A 25,654-nucleotide genomic window follows, 5' to 3' on the forward strand; every position below is an offset into this window, starting at 1 on the left:
ATATATATATATATACACACACACACACACACAGATTATCCTCAACATTAAAACCACCTCCCTAATATTGTGTAGGTCCCCCTCTTGCCGCCAAAACAGTGCTAACCCACATCTCAGAATAGCTGAGATGCTATTCTTCTCACCACAATTATACAGAGCAGTTATCTGAGTTACCGTAGACTATATCAGTTCGAAACAGTCTGGCCATTCTCTGTTGACCTCTCTCATCAACAAGGCATTTCCGTCCACAGAACTGCCGCTCACTGGATGTTTTTTGTTTTTGGCACCATTTGGAGTAAATTCTAGAGACTGTTGTGCGTGAAAATCCCAGGAGATCAGCAGTTACAGAAATACTCAAACCGTCTGGCACCAACAATCATCCATGCGATTATCTAATCAGCCAATGGTGTCGTAGCAGTGCAGTGCATAAAATCATGCAGATATGGGTCAGGAGCTTAAGTTAATGTTCACATCAACCATAAGAATGGGTAAACAAATGTGATCTCAGTGATTTCAACCGTGGCATGATTGTTGGTGCCAGAAGATATGGGTTGGCGCTGTTTTGGCAGCATGAGGGGGACCTACACAATATTAGGCAGGTGGTTTTAATGTTGTGGCTGATCAGTGTGTGTATATATATACATACACTACCGGTCAAAAGTTTTGAAACACTCATTCTTTTTTATAATTGTTTTTTCACATTTCAGAAAAATAGTAGTCATCAAAACTATGGAATAACATACATGGAACTATGGGAATTATGTTGTGGCTAAACAAAATCCAAAATAAATCAAAACTGTGTTATATTTTAGCATCTTAAGTAGTCACCCTTTGCCTAGAATTTGCAGACATGTACTCTTGACATTTTCTCAACCAACTTCTTGAGGTATCACCCTGGGATGCTTTTTAAACAGTATTGAAGGAGTTCCCATCTATGTTGGGCACTTATTGGATGCTTTTCTTTATTATTTGGTCCAAGTCATCAATTAAAAAAAAAAAAAAAAAAAAAAAAGGATTATTAAATTTTATTTTATAATGAGATAAATTAATATGGTGGCACAATTATATTTTTGTCTACAAAACTAATTTCAAACATTTAAGCATACACCTTCAGATCAAAAGATCTTTAAGATCATGAGAAACATTTCAGTCGAGTGTTTCAAAACTTAGAACAGTAGAGTGTGTGTGTGTGTGTATATATATATATATATATATACACACACACACACACATATAAAATATAAAAACATTTTAATATAATTTATAAAACATTACATAATTCTATTAAATTGAAAATAATTGCATCTTTATGCAACTGCAGTCCTTGGAGTGTTTGTTTTTTGGTTTTGTTTTGGCCTTTTTTAATTAATGGCAACAGTCAAAGGCAAACAGGATTCAAACTTGCATCACCCACATAAGCATCGCAGCTAATCATACTGGAGCATCTGCACTAAACGCTAAGGCTAAGCCATCACTCTGATCCATCAATAATATTGGAAAATTATTTTGAAATTTTGAAGCTGATTTAAAATTACATGCATACATCACAATAAACAAAGCCAGGTTAAAAATTCTGTGACAGTTTTCCCCCACATGCCATGTCATTGACATTTTTGCCTAAAACCACTGGAATTGATAACCATCTAAAATTGCTACATTGTGTTTGTATTTAATTAGATATAGACTTTGCAAATGGCATTGAAATCAATTACACCCATGATAGCAGATCAGAACAGATTGTGTTTGCACAAACGCACCAAGTGTTAAGTGCTCTCAACCGCTGCAGCAGTGGTGGTTTGGATTACAAGGACCTTGACACTGAAAGTCAAGGACGCTCTGCTAATAAGGACAGTAACAATAACATTCTCTTACAACATTCAGGCTGATAACAAGCTCCTCCTGCAACTGTCACTCATCATGAGGAGCAGTGTTTACCCACACAAATCAAAGTGAGCTAACCCAAGAGGACACACATCAGTCAACAAAATTTAACAGTCAGACGTACATCATCTACTCTGACAGCAGATGTATCCGTTACGCAATGTGCATCAAAATAAGCTGCTGAAAAATACAATGGGGTTTGAGTCGGGAGCAACCGTTTGTAGTCTGAACCACAAAAAACACATGAAATCCAATTTTACAAACCCGATCCAAACCACATCCATACCTGGTTTGAAAACTGATTAAAATCTGAACAGTCAGAGAAGAATTTAAAGGTATAGTTCACTGAAAAATGTCTACCCTAAAGTTGTTCCAAACCCAAATGACTTTTTCTCTTTCTTGGAACACAAAATTATATGTAAGACAGTATGTTTGTCTCAGACACCATTCACATTCATTGCATCTTTTCTGGCATTCAATGAAAGTGGATGGTGACTAAAGCCCCGTACACACTTGCAGCGACTTTATCGCTTGATATCGCTAGTCTCTGTGCTGTAAAGTCTCTAGTGGGCGTTCACGGCTGTTGCTCTAACATTCTTGGTAGACTGCACGTCTGGCCATATCTCTTGAAAATCTAATCACAGGTGAGGCATTTTGCTAGTTAAACTATGATATCATTCTAATTTGACAAGAAATCACATTTCTTGTTCCTAAAAACGCACATTCTGCAGAGGAGAGTGTTTTTACATGAACTGCAGCAGTGCTCAATACATCATATTATTAATAAGATGAACGATCAATCGATGTATGAGAATCAAATTCACTCTGCCGACCATTTCTTTTCCACACATCATTAATGAATAATGACCATATTTATTTTTGGATTAACTATCCCAGTCATTACTACAGCTGATGTCAATATACCGGATGTTGACTACACTGTCTGAATCACTTTTCATCACAACAACAGTGTGGACACTCTGTCCTCAAGACTGAATTTGAATCAGATTTATGTGCAGAGTGAATAAAGTCATTGGGACTTCATATGGCAGCTTTTCATTCCTATGGCCATTATGTTCTAATGTAAAGAGAAGGATACTTGCAATGAGAATAATGAAGCAACCTGCTGAGATGATCACATTAGGAGATGAGGATGTTAGGAGATGAAGAGTGGCGACCGTGGGCGACTGATCTTAATGTCTATATTCGCAGTGTGCCTGTGAGTGACAAAATGCAAAAGCCATTCAGAAGGAATTTATTGTGTGCCGATTCTCCAGCACGCCCTTTGTGATTCAAGATAATTATTGTGTCAGCGATGTAGATTATACAAGCAGTTTCACCTCAGCAAGTTCACCTAGCAGCAAGTAATCTCTAGAGAAAACAAACCTGCATTCACACTAAGCCTGGGAGATATATCGAATATTCACGATATATATATATATATATATATATATATATTCACTGTATAGCAAAATCATTACATATATATATATATATATATATATATATATATATATATATATATATATATATATATATGTAATGATTTTGCTTGCAATATAAAATTAAGTAACAATGTGAATATGGCTCAACAATGCCACAATCCTTTCTTATCTTGCGACTTACTTGAGAGTGTTGAGTCAGAGATGTTTTAATAAGTGATTCAGATTTACACACAATGTAAAGCAAACAGATTCATTTCAACAAATAAAACAAAAACAAAAAAAAAAACAGCGTTAGAGTTGGTAAGTTCGATTCATTTCTATGAATCAGTTCAAACTGTCAGTTTCAGTGAATTGATACACAAGTCTAATTCAATGGTTTGCAAGCATTATCATAAAGAAATGTTCACGGAAGTCTCTGCATGATGTTTCTCATGTATTACAATGTTTCAGTAAAAATAGACCAGGGCTAGTTGTCATATGGGAAAGTTGTCACAAGCACTATATCTCAGTAACAATAAGATTTGGGGTCAAAAGTGTTCACAGGACACACCTATTTTTTATTAAATTCAGGTTTTATTAAAGTCACACGTGTTGTTTGAAATGTCATAAATTTAGGCCTATACAATTTATTAAATTACAATATTTGCAGGCCAAAACAATGTTTTGATATTTTTGTTCGTTACCTGCGTCACGAATCGTTTTGTGGTTCATAATTGTTATACTTATTAAATACTTATGTGGTAGTGAGGGCATGGTTGAGCTCTGGTTTGTGAATGGAGAGTGAGATCGGGAGATGAGCACGGCACAAATTATCACCTGTCTCTAACACCTGTTAGAGCGTGAGAGGGATTTAAGGGCGACCCGGTCACCAAAGGGCTGAGAAGAGTTCTTTTTGTTATAGTACAAAAAAACCTTTATGTGGACTGTTGAACTGACTCCGCTTCCTCCTCCTCAGGCAGTGAACCTTGTTACAACTTAATACTAAATTTTGTTAAAAACCCCATAATAGGATGTTTAATGAAGCCGTAGATTTAAAAAGAGGCATAGATTTTGTTTTGATGGTCGTGATGGTGGGGACATGTTACCCTGTTACCCCCCAATATTTAAAGGAAAACTACGCCGCTGATTTAAGTTCCATTGTGACAACTTGCCCTACACAGTGTGACAATATGCTTCACTGTTGGGGCATATTGTCACAAAAGGTCAACTTGTGTTTAATGATTTATTTATTTTTCTGGAAGAAAATGGTGAAAATTTTCAAAGCTTGTTTGTAGCCAAGACTTCAAGGTATGTGACTATGTAGAAATTGACTTTGAAAAATAAACTCACCCTGAGAAATATTCACTGGACTAAGAAGTGTGCCAACTGGCCCCAGTCTCCCCTATGTCGGCAAATTTTGTTATTTTAAATTAATGCATATCTCTGAAAATACTTCCTTGTGTTTATGTATAAGGGGGGGGGGGGATGGAGACATTTCCTAGATTTTCCTGTATTTTACTTCATGCATTAAACATGTTAAATGTACTTGGCAACAATGGCTGTTTGGTTGAAATGATCGCTACTCTGATTGTAATAATAATAACCCTTCTAAGCCATTTTAGAGCACATATATAAATATTAAAAGGGCAAAAATGATAGACAAATCATGTTTTAGCTATATCGCCCAGTCCTAATTCACACAAACTTCCTGAATTTAACAATACTTCTACAACAATCACTCTAGGGCTGCAATAAAACCAAAATTTTCTAAAAAAACACTCCACCTGTCTGGCTTATCTTACCAGTGAGACAATGAAATGAGGCACAAGTGCTTTGGGACTGTCAGGGAGAAACTCCAAAACATCTGTGCCACCGTTTGATGGGATTTTCTGCAGACACTCGGCAAAGCCAGCAGACTGATGGTTGGTGTTTAAAAAGCACTACTTTTATAAAGAGGGAACATATTTTTACATAATACTGCTCCCTTAAACCACAGAGAGCCAGAGTAGGGTTGCACGGTATACCGGTGCTACGCTAGTATCGTGATACTAAAGCTTCAAATACTGGAGGTGCCCCAGTATTTTCTAAACAGTAGTATCCACAGTACGGTAGTACCATAAGTTATGTTGTATGTGCAGCAGTAAATATTATTTTCACTAAAACCTTCATTTGAATCAGACCTATGTCTGCAATAATATAAAAAATTTAGTCTTTTCGAGTAGCGCACCCTTCACGCAGTGCCCTTTAAGAGTGCAAAATGCTGTTTAGAATTATTTTTCAAAATGTGGTTTTCCCATGCTTCAAACACACATCTGAATTCCAGCGTGTTAATTTGGCGGTCATGTCTCCTAATGGATAATATGGATTTAAATAAAACTGAGAAGAGTGAGAAGCTTATTAAAAAACGCAATTCACGTAGTGAGATTTGGAATTTTTTGGGTTTTGCCTGATGAGACTGGGAAAAACCCATCTGATGCGAATGTCTACAGAGATTTCAACCCAAAGGGTGAAACACCAGCAACCTTATTAAACATATTCGGACACATCTCACTGCTTTTGCAGAATAAACACGGGTTAGTGTCACTTCATTTAACCTAAATGCTTTATCTTAACATTTACAGATTTAGCGTTTCTCTGAAAAATCAAACATTGCACTCATTTATTTTTTTTCCGCACTTATGATCAGATCGGTTTGATCACGTCCCTGAGGCAGTGTGTTATCTGCACTCATGCTGCTGTTTACCAGGAGAGAGGGGCTGAAGCAGTTGTAATAATCAAACAGCAGTTCAAAACAGTCTTTTCGCCATCACAATATCTTTACGTATTTTTTTTGTTACCAACATTCAAATAATCACAGAAATAATGGAATAAAAGTTTGAAGCCATTGCTGTTTAAACTGACTGTTTTGATGCTGCAAAGGGTTTATTTATTTTATTTATTTTTTTTACATCAAACTAAGTACTAAGTAAACTACTGTATTAGGTAACAAGTTAGTCCATTTGAGCCTTCTCCCAGTTCATCCATCCATTATTTTCACCACTTCCGGAGCAACAAGTGGAATGGCTAGTTTCTAAGAACCACCTTTGCTATGGCAAACTGTGTAAACAATTAACACACAATCATGTGGTATCGTGATACTACTTAGTATCATGATACTTTAGCTGGTGTAGTATCATAAGATATGATTATCATGACAACCCTAAGCCAGAGTCATCACTCAACAGCTGTGTCTGTGCAAGCTTCCTGTCTCATCTTTGGACCACTGGAGGGAAGAAAATAACTTGGGTGGGGAAACTAAACCATTTTCACATTTTACAGTATGTGCATGTAAAGCAATTTTCCCTCATGAAAACTTCAAAGATTGGGTTCACGTCATGCTTGCCAGATGTGCATGGTACTCTGTTTGGCTTGGGCTTTATAGATAATGCCTGCAACTCAACCGAATCCGAACATGCAAAACATTAATATTTCACAGAGGCCAGATCCTTAGGGCTTCAGGCTTCCTTTACCCTTTTCTTGGTCATGGCATGAAAGATTTAATGAATTCCCTAAAGCACATTGAGATGTTCAACAATGAACCCTAGAGGTGAAAAGCGCATCCAAACCAAGCCATGAGAAATAAATGATGTGGAAAAAAAAGAAAAAGAGTGTTTGTATGAGCAACTTACACTTCGGAATGACAAATGATGATACAGCACACAAACTATTATTTCTGTCCTCCTAAGTTAAAAACTTCACACTGAATGGGAAGGGGGAAAAAAGAAGGGGAAGGAAGATATTAAACCAGGTTTGAAAAAGACAAGGCTCATACAATTACGATAAGAAACAGAGTACCAGATCAAACGCTTACACTCAGAGCAGTGTGAGCGATTCAGGTAGGGAATATTGATAAGAATATAATACCTGGTTCATGGAAAGAAGGGTATACAGGACAGACACGGTTAATGAAAAATCAATGGTGTTTTTTTTTTTTTTTAGCATGGCTGGTCTACATGTGACCTCATTACACAGACTTTGAGAGCTGTTCAAGCTGTATTAAGAAGCTTGATAATATTCATGACCTTTGCGTAAAGAAGGGAATGCAGAATTTATTTTTTATTTTTTTCGTTTATGATTATGTCTAATCCAGGGGTCTCCAACCATTTTCAGGCCAAGGACCCCTTGGTATGTAGAGAGATTGAGCAGGGACCCCCATTGCACATTGTCTGAAAATGGAGTGTTGCAGGTTCGAGGGGAATGTGGATGGACTAAAATACATACTCCTATCTCGCCAGGGACATGCGAGCACGAGGCGATCGTCTGTGTTCCGTGACTGCTACCTGGTCCTTGAATAACTTATAATGTGCGAGTAAGGGCAGTCGGTGAAGTTTCTGGTTCCCCCCTAGGGTAAGATGGTGCCCCCCTAGGGAGTTGGTGCCCTACGCAGACTGCGTAATATGCGTATAGTTATGGAGTTATATTTGTGCCACAATTCTGCATGCACAAAATTATATTTTGAGCGCACAAAAAAATTTCTGTGTGCGAAAGATATTTTGAGCACGCAAAAAAGTATTTTGCATGCAGAGTGGGTAGGAGGAGAAAGCAAAATTCACATTCAAATAAAATTTATACAAGCGCAAAATTGATTTTCGTTTGCTCAAAATGAATGTATCTTTGCAAGAAGATACATTGCTTTACAAAACTGAGTTTAAGTGCATGCAAAATAACTTTTTGTGCACTCAAAATATGTTGCGCGTGCAGAAAAAATTTTTTGCACTCAAAATATCATCTTGCGCATTCAAAATAACTGTTCACTCAAAATATCATCTTGTGCGTGCAGAACATTTTTGTATGCTCAAAATATCATCTTGCGCATGTAGACATTTTTTTTTTTTGGACTCAAAATATCATCTTGTGCGTGCAAAATAACCTTTTGTGCGCTCAAAATTTCATCTTACGCAAATTGTGGCACATATATAACTCCATATTTAGGGAGCAGCGGTACTGTCTCTCGCTCGTGTGAGAGTGATTATTACGAGTGCCGGTGGTGGATCAAACAATAATTTGCGGACCCAGGTCTCAGACATTTGGACCCCAATATATGTTATCTTTAAAGTTCTATTTGTACCTTTCCATTAAAATAACAAAACAAAAACCCTCACAGTATTTATTTCTATGTCCAACAATGTCCAGATGCAGAAAATGGCTGAACTCCTTTCTTTTTCTCATTCAGCCTGGAGGATCTGGGCTTCTGGAACTGAATCAAAGAGCTCCTTGGCTCCCTGACAATAAAGTTGGAGTTTCCCCCCATCATTTCAGTCCTGGAGGAGTGCAGCTATGCAGAGCCACAGAGTAAATCACTGCAAGCCAACTGCTGGAGATGACAAGTAAAATATCATCTCCCTGGCAGCAACTCCTCATACATACACGCATAAACAAAAATGCAATGAACACATGCTCGCTCCCACAATAGTCATTTTGCGTGCAAGGCAATAGAACATTTAGTGATTTCTGCATCTTTGGGAATTCAAAAGGAAGAAGAGGGGCAGACTAACCAGACAAAGTGTTCAAGAAAAAAAGAAGTGAGGTGAGGAGAATGAAGAACATGAACCGAGCAGCCCAACAAGCCAGAGTCCTCTCACTAATGATTTCTAACGTACGGGAGTTCTCCAGAGCAAGAGTAAAGAATTTACACTGGAAGCACCACTGTGTTGAAAAGTGTCTTCAGTTTGAGGCACTGCCTTCATGCTCTACTCACTCATGTCTTACTGAGCTATGACTGTGGAAGAGGAACATATTTTTTTACTTTGCTTTTGTCTTATCTGAATTGTTAACATGCTTTTGTTAATAAATGGCCTGTTTTCTTCTTTTTGCAGGACCTTGTTAATACACTCTAAATGCAATCCATGCTAGTGGTTAACTCACATGCACCACTTGCAATGTGCCATGGTTCTCATGCGGGAGGTGAGGGTTCAAATCTGGCCCTTTTATTCATCATTTTCGGTTTTCATTCATTTATTCATCATTTGCATCACATGCATTTCCATGTGTTGGACCCGTCATTATGCAAAATGTGAGAACTGGTTAATGGTCTGACTAATGACCATTATTAGCTTTATTTTCCGGGGGAAATGTCCATGGAGGGGCGCCAAAAGCAAGTTGTTAAGCGAGTTGTTTTCAGCTGTATGGGTAGTGAAACAACGATGAGGAATGCATATTTTGCTATAACTGTAACTCCACCATGTAAATAGCATACTGCATATCGACAGTATATGGTAATCCTTTAGTATATCTCAAAATATTGGTATTGTTTGGAACTACCATGGTGTTAAAATCTGACACAGTCACTGTAATATGGTGGTGCCACTACAGTACTTTTTGTTGAAAGGATAATATGTCATATGCAATTCTTGACTGATCTTTTCTGGTGACCCCAACTCTAGTCTATTCAGGAGGGATATACGGGGTAAACTGACACTGATTACTCAGAAAATTTCTTCAGGGCAAATCTGAAAGGATGCAGGTGTACAGGTAAAATCTACTATGAACAATAGGAAGTGAGGTTCTATTAAAAGACTGTGATTAGATTAGTCAGGGTTCTTATTAAGGAGAAAAATGTAATGTATGAGAACATCATGAAGAGAACAAGGGATGAGTGAAGACAAAGACTGCAAGAGGGTCTGTGACCCAAACCGACAGGACAGAGTGACACTGAAGGGCTAATTCTTAAGATTAGAGCTAATTCAGTTTTTCAGTTCAGCAGGATGAAAAAAAACAATATGAGGTTTTTACATACATGTTTTTGCATTAAAAAAGCTAGACAGAGTTGGAAAGGAATGTGCATTACTAAGAATAGAGGGATGGTTAAAAATAATTAACATACTGTCATAATTTACTCACTCACATTGTTTCAAACCCATAGGAATTTTACACTAGGATTTCACACACTACATGGTTTATTTTTGACAGTGTAAATCACCATCGGTTTTCATTGAATGGAAAACAGAAGCTCGGACATTCTGCCTGAATATCATTTTGAGTTTCACGGAAGAGAGAAAGTTATACTGGTTTGAAACAACATGGGTTGAGTAAATGAGTATGTTGACATGCACGTTCTTACACCAATTATCCTTAATAAGCCGATAACGTGTGTGTTCATGTAAACACATTAAACGGCATTCTTTTTTTAGGTGTAAGGTCATAAAGGGCATAAAAATAAACTGATTGACATGGGTAGATTTTTCCCCGCTCTAACCGGCTTACCCAATGTGCACACGTGTTGTGCGCATGCCTCTTCACGGTTTGACGTCAAAAGCGGAAAATAACATGATTATTTTAAATGTCATTTAAACGCTTATTTATTTTTTAAATAAGCTGATTTCTGGGAGCTATCAGCGTATTGCTGTGCATGCACACGGCTCACTGATGACCAAATTATTCACTTAATAACACACCCATGCAACAAGCAAAAGTGTCTTGATCAAATCAAGGACATAGCACCATCTTTCCAAATTCATATTATTGGTAAGGTTTATCTCTGTCTACATTGTTACAATGTCACACTCCTCAGGTCCAAACACAGAGCTGTTGCTGATTCCAGCTCAGCCCTTTTCAATAATTCGGCATTAAATGTCTAGAGTGAGAAGACATTCATAACCCTATATTACCTTGTGGTATAAACACACATTTAGCAAAGCACAGGAAATATGACCTCCTCACTCAGGAAACTCCTGTGTGAAAATAACAAGCTCTGACTTTAAGAGAACCTTTGGCTGTCAAGGATGAGGAATAAGATTTGAGGAAACCAGAATTTTAACAATCTGGTCGGTGATTACCAAACATAAAGTGTAACTCAACGGTAATGAATCCACTGGAAAGCCAACAAGCCATGTTACCCGCTGCTGGCAAACATGACAAACATGTTTTTGCGCAACGACCACGTTTATTGCCAATGTTTGTTCTTTGGTGTGTTGGTTGAGGTTTGGTGAACAAAACACAATTTAATCAGACTGCACTGTATTTTTTGCAGTTACATTGTCATTTTTAGTTGAAATAAATACAAAAAAAATATTCAACATTTGAAATCAAGCTGCCTTGTGTTATTGTGTACAACGAAAATGTACCCATAGTACCACCGAGCGATCAACTAGCAGTATATTCGGTTTGAACACAGATACCGCACTGGTGTAAAAATGATGACACTGTGGCAAGTCTATGTATCGTATCACAATGTAGATATGGATAACAGCCCTATGTAAATATTTTTAATAGTGTGTACAGTATGTACAAAAAAATGCTAGTTATGAAATTAGCTTTAGCAAGACAAAAGTCTAAAGCCATTTTATTTTAAATGTAATTTCCACAACAGATTACTTTTAAGCACAGTATATAATTTAAGATGTGATGGAAATTGCATTGAGGTGGAAATGTTCATGATATTTAAAAAAAAAAAAAAAAAAGACAGAATTCCCCTATGATATATATCAAATACATATAATAATTGTTACAGGACAAAATAAATTAACTAGGCTTATTTTCTAGATTATCCACTGGGCCAAAAGCACAAAAAGTTAAAAAGAAAATACTTTAAAAAATTTGGGAAATGCAAACACACATTTGATTCCATTAAGCTTTGAAAAACAGACAAATCACTATTTCGCAGCACAGAAACAGATTGTGAATTAAATAAAAAACATGGCCCTGCGTTCCTGAGACTGAAAATGGTGATTTTCTATTTAAACTGGAACAAGCAAAAGGACAAATCACATGGTCGGTGTTCCTTAAACTGCCCAGTACATCTGTTTCTTGGCTGTGACCTGAGGGAGGCATTAAATAGAAAAACTGTTGAAATCTTCACTTCGAATGTTCTCATTCACACTTGACAAGACAAATGGCTGAAATCTTTTGGTATAAAACCAATGTATGATTTACTGCCACATTCAGAGAGAACATCTTTTCCAAATTCTTCTGAGAGGCTAAAGGACAATTGCTCCATTCTCACTTAACAAAGCCAAACCTCTAAGCAGCACCTCCAACCAAGTTTACAACATTTTCGTCCCGTCTTACTCAAGCACATACAGTATAGTGGGGTCCAAAAGTCTGAGACTACTAGTGAAAATGCTGCTTCTTTGCATAAATTTGGTTTACTAAAATGTTTTCTTTGCAAATTATACTATCAGCATAACAATTTGAGAGAAAAATCAACATAAATTTCAGAATTTTGTAGTATTTGGCATGTACCTAGGGCCGTATTATCGCACGGGCTTAACAGGGCTTAAGCCCTGGGGCCCGAAACTGCAAGGGAGCCCCGAACTCCCAGGAGGGGGGGCCCGGTCGCGGCATCCGCCACCGTATTCTCCCCAGTCTATGATCACAGGAGGACGTGTATGTAAACGCATTCAGCGGGAGACGCTGATGTAAACACAGAGACGTGCGTAACAGAGTGGCATGCACTTGAGCTGGCAAGAACTCCACAACTTTGTGTAAAACCTTATGATTCATGTTATCCCAGCAAGATTTGAGAATGTTCTAAAGAGCACATTGTGTGCTATAATAGAAGCAAGAAAATCTGACCTTTCAAACAAAGGATATTTGATTAGTGACACGGAAATAGCACAGAATCTTTAATATTTTTTTTCGTTTTACGTCATAACATTTCTTTGTGGACACAGGACTTTTGAACCCTGCTGTATGTATGACTAAAGGCAAGCAGCTGTGCTTTCCCAACAGCTAAATGAAGCAAGTTTGTAGACACCATCAAGCTAAACTGCAAACCAAAACCCCAGAACTTGCCAATTCTAGGTTTAACATGGATTCTAATAGATATTACTTTTGACTGGAAGGCTCAATTTTTCCACACAAGGTTGTCGGTGATTATGCACCTTGTGAAATTAGATAGCAAAGTAAGTCACAGGCCAGCGAAGGCAATTTACCTGTTGATAGCCCTGCCAACTAACATGAGCAAAGTAAAGTCATCTTGACACGGACAAAGATGAATACCGTACGCAGTGGTATGCAACCAGAGGTGTAATTGTCAATTTGACACAGGGATTGTTGCATTATTCAATGTTACAGTCATATGCAAGAAGTTAAGCATAGTGACCCCTTGATAACCTGCCTTCAACACGGAACAGAATATCAACTAGGATATATGTAAATAAATGTAACATAGCACATCATGAACTACACACAGGCCTATAAATGATCCTGGGGATATGCAAACTCACATTTAATAGCATTAAGCTTTGAAATAAGGTTTTAAGCTTAAATACCAACTGGATATTTTAAAAAATAAACAAGTCAGCATGGAAGAGATTTGCTTTCACCTTTCCCCACAATGTTCTACATGTCAGTAACTATGTTACTGAAAGCCATGTTGCAGAGTGTTACTTTCTCTGTCCCCAATGAATGATCATTTATCCTCATATGGAGACCTGGTTCTATGTGGTTCAATGCATTGTGGCATGGTTAGGGTTTTATATATATATATATATATATATATATATATATATAAATAAAGCCATTTAAAGCTATTTCCTGGTTTTAGTAGTGTAGTAGTAATACAAGCAATCACATAGTGCTGTTGCATGTAAACACTGACTGACGCGGATTCACTTCACGTCACCTAACTGGCTCATATTACACAAAAATTTTCTTTTGCCACCACCTGCTGGCTAACATATGTAATGTCCAAAAAAATACATGTAAAGAGACACATACAGCAGCCTTCACACATATGCACTTCTTTTACACTTTAGCACGAACACAAGCAGAGTGATACACACAGTGAAGCATCGGAGCGCTGATGGTGTGAGGCCATCAGTACTCATGGAACGTCTCTCATCCAATCAGATTCGAGGACCGGAACTAACTGTTGTGTGTGTGTGTATGTATGTGTGTGTGTGTATATATATTTATACAGTATCTCACAGAAGTGAGTACACCCCTCACATTTTAGTAAATATTTTATTATATCTTTTCATGTGACAACACTGAAGAAATGACACTTTGCTACAATGTAAAGAAGTGTGTACAGCTTGTATAACAGTGTAAATTTGCTGTCCCCTCAAAATAACTCAACACACAGCCATTAATGTCTAAACCACTGGCAACAAAAGTGAAAATGTCCAAATTGGGCACAATTAGCCATTTTCCCTCCCCGGTGTCATGTGATTCGTTAGTGTTACAAGGTCTCAGGTGTGAATGGGGAGCAGGTGTGTTAAATTTGGTGTTATCGCTCTCACTCTCTCATACTGGTCACTGGAAGTTCAACATGGCACCTCATGGCAAAGAACTCTCTGAGGATCTGAAAAAAAGAATTGTTGCTCTACATAAAGATGGCCTAGGCTATAAGAAGATTGCCAAGACCCTGAAACTGAGCTGCAGCATGGTGGCCAAGACCATATAGCGGTTTAACAGGACAGGTTCCACTCAGAACAGGCCTCGCCATGGTCGAACAAAGAAGTTGAGTGCACGTGCTCAGCGTCATATCCAGAGGTTGTCTTTGGGAAATAGACATATGAGTGCTGCCAGCATTGCTGCAGAGGTTGAAGGGGTGAGGGGTCAGCCTGTCAGTGCTCAGACCATACGCCACACATTGGTCTACATGGCTGTCGTCCCAGAAGGAAGCCTCTTCTAAAGATGATGCACAAGAAAGCCTGCAAACAGTTTGCTGAAGACAAGCAGACTAAGGACATGGATTACTGGAACCATGTCCTATGGTCTGATGAGACCAAGATAAACTTATTTGGTTCAGATGGTGTCAAGCGGGTGTGGCGGCAACCAGGTGAGGAGCACAAAGACAAGTGTGTCTTGCCTACAGTCAAGCATGGTGGTGGGAGTGTCATGGTCTGGGGCTGCATGAGTGCTGCCGGCACTGGGGAGCTACAGTTCATTAAGGGAACCATGAATGCCAACATGTACTGTGACATACTGAAGCAGAGCATGATCCCCTCCCTTCGGAGACTGGGCTGCAGGGCAGTATTCCAACATGATAACGACCCCAAACACACCTCCAAGACGACAACTGCCTTGCTAAAGAAGCTGAGGGTAAAGGTGATGGACTGGCCAAGCATGTCTCCAGACCTAAACCCTATTGAGCATCTGTGGGGCATCCTCAAATGAAAGGTGGAGGAGCGCAAGGTCTCTAACATCCACCAGCTCCGTGATGTCGTCATGGAGGAGTGGAAGATGACTCCAGTGGCAACCTGTGAAGCTCTGGTGAACTCCATGCCCAAGAGGGTTAAGGCAGTGCTGGAAAATAATGGTGGCCACACATAATATTGACACTTTGGGCACAATTTGGACAATTTCACTTAGGGGTGTACTCACTTTTGTTGCCAGCGGTTTAGACATTAATGGCTGTGTGTTGAGTTATTTTGAGGGGACAGCAAATTTACACTGTTATACAAGCTGTACACTCACTACTTTACATTGTAGCAAAGTGTAATTTCCAACTTTCTGCAGAGTCAATCGCTACAGACCTCCAAAGTTCATGTGGCCTTCAGATTAGCTCACGAACAGTGCGTAGAGAGGATGTCATGGAATGGGTTTCCATGGCCGAGCAGCTGCATCCAAGCCATACATCACCAAGTGCAATGCAAAGCGTCGGATGCAGTGGTGTAAAGCACGCCGCCACTGGACTCTAGAGCAGTGGAGACGCGTTCTCTGGAGTGACGAATCACGCTTCTCCATCTGGCAATCTGATGGACGAGTCTGGGTTTGGCGGTTGCCAGGAGAACGGTACTTGTCTGACTGCATTGTGCCAACTGTGAAGTTTGGTGGAGGGGGATTATGGTGTGGGGTTGTTTTTCAGGAGCTGGGCTTGGCCCCTTAGTTCCAGTGAAAGGAACTCTGAATGCTTCAGAATACCAAGAGATTTTGGACATTTTCCATGCTCCCAACTTTGTGGGAACAGTTTGGGGATGGCCCCTTCCTGTTCCAACATGACTGCGCACCAGTGCACAAAGCAAGGTCCATAAAGACATGGATGAGTGAGTTTGGTGTGGAAGAACTTGACTGGCCTGCACAGAGTCCTGACCTCAACCCGATAGAGCACCTTTGGGATGAATTAGTGCGAAGACTGCGAGCCAGGCCTTCTCGTCCAACATCAGTGTCTGACCTCACAAATGCTCTTCTGGAAGAATGGTCAAAAATTCCCATAAACACACTCCTAAACCTTGTGGAAAGCCTTCCCAGAAGAGTTGAAGCTGTTATAGCTGCAAAGGGTGGGCCGACGTCATATTAAACCCTATGGATTAAGAATGGGATGTCACTTAAGTTCATATGCGTCTAAATGCAGATGAGCGAATACATTTGGCAATATAGTGTATATATACACACATACACTACCGGTCAAAAGTTTTGAAACACTCATTCTTTATTATAATCTTTTTTCTTTTCACATTTTAGAATAATAGTGAAGTCATCAAAACTATGGAATAACATAAATGGAACTATGGGAATTATGTTGTGACTATAAAAATCCAAAATAAATCAAAACTGTGTTATATTTTAGCATCTTCAAAGTAGTCACCCTTTGCAGACATGTACTCTTGACATTTTCTCAACCAATTTCTTGAGGTATCACCCTGGGATGCTTTTTAAACAGTATTGAAGGAGTTCCCATCTATGTTGGGCACTTATTGGATGCTTTTCTTTATTATTTGGTCCAAGTCATCCATTTCAAAAACTTTTTTTTTTTTAATTAAATTTTAGTTTTATAATGAAATAAATGAATATGGTGGCACAATTATATTTTTGCCTACAAAATTTATTTCAAACATTTAAGGATACGCCTTCAGATCAAAAGATTTTTAAGATCATGAGAAACATTTCAGTCAAGTGTTTCAAAACTTTTGACTGGTAGTGTGTGTGTGTATATATATATATATATATATATATATATATATATATATATATATATATATATATATATATATATATATATATATAAATGTTTTTTATATATATATAGTTGCAATATTTGATACCTGAAATTTATTTTCAGGGAATTTCCTACCTTTCTGAGCACTTTGTTTTAATTAATATATATATATATATATATATATATATATATATATATATATAGAAACTGAATCAATTAATTGGGAAACATTACCATTAATTGAAATAATTATTAAAATTAAATGGAACTTCTCAGAATTCTCAAATTTTATTGCAAAATTGATGACTGTTACCTATTAAATCAAATCAACATCAAATACAAATTAGCAGTAAGCAATGCACAATTACAGTATTATAAATGCTTTGCTAGAATACATTTTACATAATTGGCATTGGCAAGTCACTATAGATTACACAGCTACTGTTTAACATCACTTCAGATTTTGATGTAATCACTGTTTTGAAGTTGTTGTAAATACTTTATTCATGTTCAGCATTTTCAGAGGCGATTTGTTTTTATTTTATTTTTTTATAAATAAATAAATTAGGTCACTAGGTGTCTGCAGAGGCGCTAAACCCATAACAAACTAAAACAGACCTATAAAAGAATATTATGAATTCAGGGTTCCCACACCTTTCGACCAATGCATTTCCATGATTTTTACATGACTTTTCCAATCATTTATAATTACTGAATAAAGATTCAAAACTTTTTTAAAGATATTAAATAGGTAATTAAATATTTTTTTAGCTTAGCATAACTAGAAAAATATGTAATACATACGTATACATTTCCATGACTTTTCGTTGATTTAAGATTTCATAATAAAAAAAAATAAAAATTAAAAAAATTAAAAGGGGAATCAGGGTTCCCACTCTTTTCAACCAATGAATTTCCATGACTTTTCCATGACTTAAAAGTTCATTTCCATGCCCAAATATTTAGCCTTCCATTCTGAAAATGGCACCGAAATCACATTATCGCAAATTTATAAAAAACAAAACCACACCATTGTTAGATAAAAGCTAAACTGAAAACATTTAATTTTACATTTAATCCATACAAACACAATGCATGAATCATAAAATGGGCGGGGATTAGCGGCACATCGTTGTCTCCAAGGATGCTTTCACACTTAGTTCGACTGCTTGGACCGCACCCGGGTTCGTTTCCTCTGTTCATATTATATTATTTTGGTCTGGACCACGTTCTGATTAAGTCATCAACTTGACTACAAACGGCAGCTGTTTACCACTGTAACTAGGCGACAACTCAAGAAGACATCAGCTTCACTGTATTATTAAAATATTCATCCCTTTGTATTTGCAACTAAAACTTCACATGCACAAAACGACACTTGTGTTTGTCTCCCACAGATGCATTGAATGTGCAATGATGTGATGACAATTAGCGTTTGTCTGCCGCGAGCCCACGGATGCATTGCAATAGATGTGAAGAATGTGAGCTGCTCTCTGAAGGGGATATATTTAGACTCAAGCAGGTGTGAGAAATGCACATTACCATAATAACTGCAATCGGAAGCCTGCAAAGATGCAAATTATACATCATCACAAGCGGTTCACTTTAGGGCTGGGCGATAGGACGATGTAATCGGATATCGACGGTATCTTACAAAGAACCCAATGCTGATTGCAACACTCAATTGACCAAAGATGATTGACAATATCGGGAAAAACCAAGGATCTGGGAATCAGCAAATATATTAAACAGTAGCCCAGGGTGTGAAACTAGCACCCGCCACCTGCCAAATGCAACAAGGCTGAATCCAGTTCGCAAGCTTCTCGTCCAAATGTATTTCATGCACAAGTAATTTTGCTCATCTACGCAACAGGTCGGGCAACCTGTAAGACGTCTTAGAGTGACACATGACAAGAAATGCTGTTAGACACAAAGACGCATGCTTGAAGAAACACACTTACTATATTTTTAAGAACAGACAAAAGAAAAGCTGTCAATGCTCATGTTTGATTCGCTGTTTGTTCAGGTGTGCAGCACGTGCCTGTCTCCCGGAACAAGCGCATGTAAAGAGTTCACACTTTTTTCTCTGTTTCACTCATCTGAAAACTGTTTGCAAGAAAAATGTCATCTATAAGAATGTTGCAAATGATCTCCAATCATCTCAGGAGGTGCTGTGAGTTTAGTTTGCTTTATTTCCATGGACCAGTTTATGCTTAACATGCATCCTTTCTAGATCCCCTTCAATTTGCTTATCAAGCAAACAAGTCTGTGGATGATGCAGTCAACATGGGATTGCATCATTTCCTGCAACATCTGGACAGACCAGGGACATTTGCAAGGATCCTTTTTGTGGACTTCAGTTCAGCTTTCAACACCATCATCCCAGCTATTCTCCAGACTAAATTACACCAACTCTCTTTTCCCACGTCTATCTGTCAGTGGCTCACCAGCCTTCTGATGGACAGGCAGTAGCTTGTGAGACAGGGGAAATTCACTTCCAGCACCTGTACCATCAGCACTGGTGCCAGCCACGGATGTGTGCTCTCCCCACTACTCTTCTCCCTTTATACCAATGACTGCACTGCCAAGGACCCCTCTGTCAAGCTCCTGAAGTTTGCAGACGACACCACTGTCATCGGCCTCATCTGAGATGACGATGGGTCTGCATACAGACGGGAGGTTAAACAGCTGTCTGTCTGGTGCAGTCAAAACAACCTTGAGTTGAACACACTCAAAACAGTGGAGATGATTGTGGACTTTAGGAGGAACCCCCCCAACACTGTCCCCCCTAACCATTCTAAACAGCACTGTGGCAGCAGTGGAGTCATTTAGGTTCCTTCGCACTACCATCTCACAAGACCTGAAGTGGGAGACCCACATTGACTCCATTGCAAAAAAGGCCCAGCACAGGTTGTACTTCCTTCGCCAGTTGAGGAATTTCAACCTGCCACAGGTGCTGCTGATACAGTTCTACTCAGCAGTCATTGAGTCTGTCCTCTGCACTTCTATAACTGTCTGGTTTGGTTCAGCTACGAAATCGGATATCAGAAGACTACAAAGGAGAGTTCGGACTTCTGAGAGGATTATTGGTTGCCCCCCTGCCCTCCCTTCAAGAACTATACACTTCCAGAGTGAGGAAAAAGGCTGGAAAAATCACTCTGGACCCCACTCACCCTGCCCATTACCTTTTTGAACTGTTGCCTTCTGGCCGACGCTTCAGAGCTCTGAGCACCAGAACCATCAGGCACAGGAACAGTTTATTCCCCCAGGATATCCATCTCATGAACAGTTAAAACTGCCCCTTTGAGCAATAATTAATGTGCAATACACAGTTTAGTCTTTTTATATTATCCAACACATCCTGCCTCTTCTGCCATTACATTCCCTTACACTGTACATAACCGATTTGTATTTAGATTTGCACTACGTATGTGTATGTGTATGTGTGTATGTATGTATGTATGTATATGTATATATATATTAATATATATGTGTGTATATATATATATATGTGTGTGTATATATATATGTGTGTATATATATATATATATATATATATATATATATATATGTGTGTGTATGTGTATGTATGTGTGTATATGTATGTATGTATATATGTATGTATATATATATATATATATATATATATATATATATATATATATATATATATATATATATATTAGTCTATTGTGTATTCTATATATACTTTTTTTCTTTTCAATATTTATCTATTTTTATTCAATTTTAATTATTTTTTACAAGTCTTGTTGCTGTTTTTGTATTGTTGTGTACTGGAAGCTCCTGTCACCAAGACAAATTCCTTGTATGTGTAAGCATACTTGGCAATAAAGCTCATTCTGATTCTGATTCTGATTATGAATGCAACTCAGGTTGGTTAGCTCTGACACTGGAAATTCATTGAACCTTTCTTAAGTACCCTAATAACCAAAGGTTAAATTGGGCCGGTACGGTCCAGAACAGCATTCCGGCACCTTCGATTCCAAAAACAAATTTAAAAAACGCTTGTTTGTCAATCCTTCCTGTTTATTGTATTCTCTGATGCAGTTTTGTTTGATCCATGTGACACATTCCATCTCTATTTAGTGAGTGTACTTTTTCAAAAATATTTCAAGCTCGTTATGCTTCGCACTAGTCAGTTGCGGACGCTGGTAGAGGTGGCATATTCGTGAGTGGCACTATTCCAATGTTAGAGCCAACCATAATGAACGCAGGTTCAGTAATATATATCTTTGTATTAAAGAAACAATGACAAAAGTAATTAAATCATAAAATAATACAAGACACGTTCACCTTGAACCTAAAATGTAGTTCTATTTTATTTAGGCTGCATTAACTGTATTACCAAAACGCAATACAAACACAAATTCGATAAGAACACACATTTAGCAGCATTATTTTGGGAACACAAGGCAATTTATTAGGCTTTATAATTCTGATTATTTTTATCTTTACATTTATAATTGTCTTTAGTTCTTAATCTTTAGGCTATTAGTAATTTTCCACCTGTTGTCATTGATGTATACTTGCGTGACGGCAAATGCGGCCATTGGAGACGGTGAATGTTTGTATTTGGGGAGGTGGTTATATATACGATTTTTATAGTTATTTTGTATCATTATTTTAATTGCTTTATTTGTTTAAAGTTCAATTTGAATTTAGAAATGTCCTTTGTTTATGTTTTTCATGTTTCAATAAATTAATTTAAAATTAATTTTCACAGACCCTCAGCAGGGGGGTTGGTGATATAATCGTATAATCGCAATATTTTTAAGGCGATTATCGCTAAAATGTTTTTTACATATCGCCCAGCCCTAGTTCACTTCCATAATTTGGTACAATTGCAATCATATCATCAACGAAGTGTACTGGAGTTCACATGAACCATACCCCAGACCACTTTTTCAAGTGGACACGGGTGTGGTTCCCAGGTGAGCACCCAAGTTCGGAAAACAATGTTCACATTATCCAAACAAACCTAACTTTGATGTCATACGAACCAAGGTGCACAACAAAAGTACTAGAGTGAAAGCACCCTAATTGGTCAGGTATTCTAAATAACATGATATATTTTAAACTCTTCACCGTGTGTTTTTAATCCAGTGCAACGTAACACCCTGGTTAAATATTTTAGGACAGAGCATAATAAATACAAATATATTAACTATAAAAAATAAATAAAAAATTCATGACTTTGATGATTTTATTAATTTCCATGACTTTTCCAGGCCTGAAAATCACAATTTGAAAATTCGCTAATTTTTCCAGGTTTTCCATGACCGTAAGAACCCTGGGGAATACATTATGTAGGGTATTTTTTTTTTTATCACTTTTGGTGGCATTTTTGCCCCACATCCTGGTTAATTTCAAATCTTGTGGGTAAATTCATTAATAGAACAATTGCTTCTTAAGAACTGGTGGCATTAACAACTGATACCAAACTGTGTCAAGTTTAACCAAAGTCATTTTAGCAAGTCAGATCACTCGGCGGCCATCCTTGGAACACTGTAAGGTGGGACTTCCTTTCTACATCCGTTGACCATTGGGCGTTCTGCCATTCATTTTAACAGAAGTGACCCGTCTCTGCTAAATAGTCTGGTTTAACATATCCTTTACTCTGTGCTCAGGAACGCATTTATTCTTTCATGCATTTGGCCACTGAAGGTGGGTAAGAGTGCCCCCTCTGCCAAAGCTGACTCGAGGACATGCCAGAGTCTGTTAGAACGAGCACAGCCTGTAAATCTCTCTGATGAATCCTCATGGGACAATGAGCCAGCAGACTACGCATCGCCAAAAAAAAGAAAAAAAAAAAGAAAAGAAAAAAGAAAATATGAGAAAAAGTGCTCTGGCATTAAGAGCCGTCTAGGAAATGAAAAAACTGCTGAGCCCATTTGACTAGATTTAAAGTCATTGTTTGTCTGGGGTATTTGGATCCCGAACACAGTATACGTCTCAGTGCTCCAGTTATTGACACTCTGGGGCTTGTTATTTTAAAGCACCAAGCCTTCATAGAATATTATAACTGGCATTAAATTAACATACTAAGAGAGTACAGGCACCACAGTAAAATAAACAAAACTGTAAAGGTACCACTAATAACGAAGCACAGTACATTTAAAAAAATAAATTATATAAACTCTTTAGGCTGCTTTTTGCCAAGTGGGCTAAAAATTACATATGACAAAAAGGAATAGTTAAAACTACTCTAGAACAGCTTTACAGGCAGATGATGGACCAGGTGGACTAATTGATGACACAAGCAAGACTTCTGCGCTTATCCTCAAATAGCCAAGACCTGACACTTCTGCACTGTCAGAGTGTCCTCTCCCTTTATGTAGCCTACAAGACTACAGATTAGTACAGTCACTTAGTCAGAGAAAGAGATAGACTGAGAAAGATTCACTGGAAGGTGAAGAGAGGGGAAAAAAAAGAAGATTGAGAGAAAGAGCAAGGGGGAAAAAACCTTAAACACTCAATGAAATCAGAATTAGATTTTTGTGGCTTATAGTCCATGACTATTATCTTTGAAGCCATCTATATGTGAGTGTACTCCTAAAAGTTGACATATTGAACCTTTAGCAGATATATGCATTATTTATAATAGTCTTTCTCTTACAAGAAAACGGATAAAAAATAATGACTCATCTTACAATACACAGATTTTTGTACACCAAAATGCTGTCTTGAATAATAATGTCCTTTCCCATAAAACCACCTGCAACAGGGTTTTTTTATTTTTTTTTTTTTTTAAAAGGGACATACCCTTCTACAGCATATGTCCAACTCAAACTTCTCATTTCATAAGGAATAAGTCAAAACATCAATGATTTCATGGGGTCTTTATATAAACCATCTATAAGAACTGAACAATATCTGCTTGAAAAACAGTTTTGTGTATGTAATGAGCATATGATGTGTTATATGGACTACTTTTCTGATACTTTTACTTTTTGTCCTTTTGGAGCTTATATTACCCTATTAGTTTAAAAAAACACACAGTTACCACAACATGCGATGAGGTTTCTAATAAAGCTGCTGAGAGGGTGACAGTAAATTTGCCACCATCTCTCTTCTGACGGTTGTAATCCATCACTTTCTTTTTATCCTTCATTTGGAAAGTTGTGGAAATTTAAGAGTGGCTTTTTTCTTTTGATGTTGGAGCAAATGGGTAATGATAAATTATATTTGCCGTGGTCTCCCATTCACTCCCATTCACCATTATCAAAGTTTACCCTGCAACGGTTTACATTCACGTTACAAAACCCGGAAGTGTGAAAAGGGTTCATTGCTCTGTCGAAGATCTGGTTTGGAGAAAAACATTGTGTTGTGGCAGCGAACTGTGTATTGTTGAGTTTACTTCATAAATTTTGGGAGCTGTAGCTTAATTTTATTAATAGGAACAAGTTGAACGGGATTAAAGTAACATGAAAAATAGAGGGATTATAAAAAAAAGAGAGATAAAACAGAAGTACAGACAAATTACAGGGGTCCAGGGCTAAGGTAGAAATTAGTGCATTTAAATAAATAAATAAATAAATAAATAAATAAATAAATTTACGGATATAAATATTTATGTTAAAAGAAATAATATAAATTTTCCTCATTCGTTATTTATTAAAAAATCACCACAAATCAATTTCAAGCAATAACCTATTACCTACTATATGGTAAGAATGGCAATCAGTAACTGTATGTTTGCTAAAAAAAAAAAAAAAAAAAAAAAAAAAAAATCCAAAAGGAAAAAAACACAAAAGAATAATAAATGCTGAATCAACAAAAATGGAGTACACATCAAAATACAAATAACAGTGAAACCTTTTACAGTGTGTTGGTCGAGTGGTCTTTTGCTCTCAAGTTGTAGGCCTATGATATTTTGATCTGATGTCACTTTGGATGTGATTGATTCCTGATTCAAAACCCCTTCGGGTATTTAGATTTCTAACGAAACTATGCAAATCGCTACTGCATATCAGTGGATCTAAGAAATGGGTGAGCAGTTGATTCCATATTACGTGATTTCCATGAATCAGAGATCGGACCACGGTACAGAAGCGGAACACGCGTCTATGCAGGGGCACACGGTCTGGTGCCGCTCTCGAAAATGCCACCTCTACCAGCGTCCGCAACTGACTAGAGCGAAGCATAACGAGCTTGAAATATTTTTGAACAAGTACACTCACTAAATAGAGATGGAATGTGTCACATGGATCAAACAAAACTGCATCGGAGAACACAATAAACGGGATGGATTGACAAACAAGCATTTTTTTTTTTTTTTTTGGAATCGAAGGTGCCGGAACGCCGTTCCAGACCGTACCGGCTCAATTTAACCTTTGGTTATTAGGGTACTTTAGAAAGGTTCAATGAATTTCCAATGTCAGAGCTAACCAAAAACAAGCACCAATCTATTTCAGCACTGCTCAGTGACCACAGAAATTGAAGCGTTGGAAAGCCAGAAAAGCAA

At 37.6% G+C, this 25,654-nt stretch overlaps 1 protein-coding gene across 2 annotated transcripts in view; it reads right to left on the reverse strand.

Moving 5' to 3' along the window:
- The window catches only part of LOC127421476 (syndetin-like), a 207,381-nt gene that overhangs the window by 102,041 nt on the left and 79,686 nt on the right, over nt 1-25,654 (reverse strand). The gene's annotated exons all lie outside the window — the stretch shown is intronic.

Source organism: Myxocyprinus asiaticus, chromosome 30 (genome assembly GCF_019703515.2).
Source record: "Myxocyprinus asiaticus isolate MX2 ecotype Aquarium Trade chromosome 30, UBuf_Myxa_2, whole genome shotgun sequence".
In the NCBI taxonomy this organism is placed as follows: Eukaryota; Metazoa; Chordata; class Actinopteri; order Cypriniformes; family Catostomidae; genus Myxocyprinus; species Myxocyprinus asiaticus.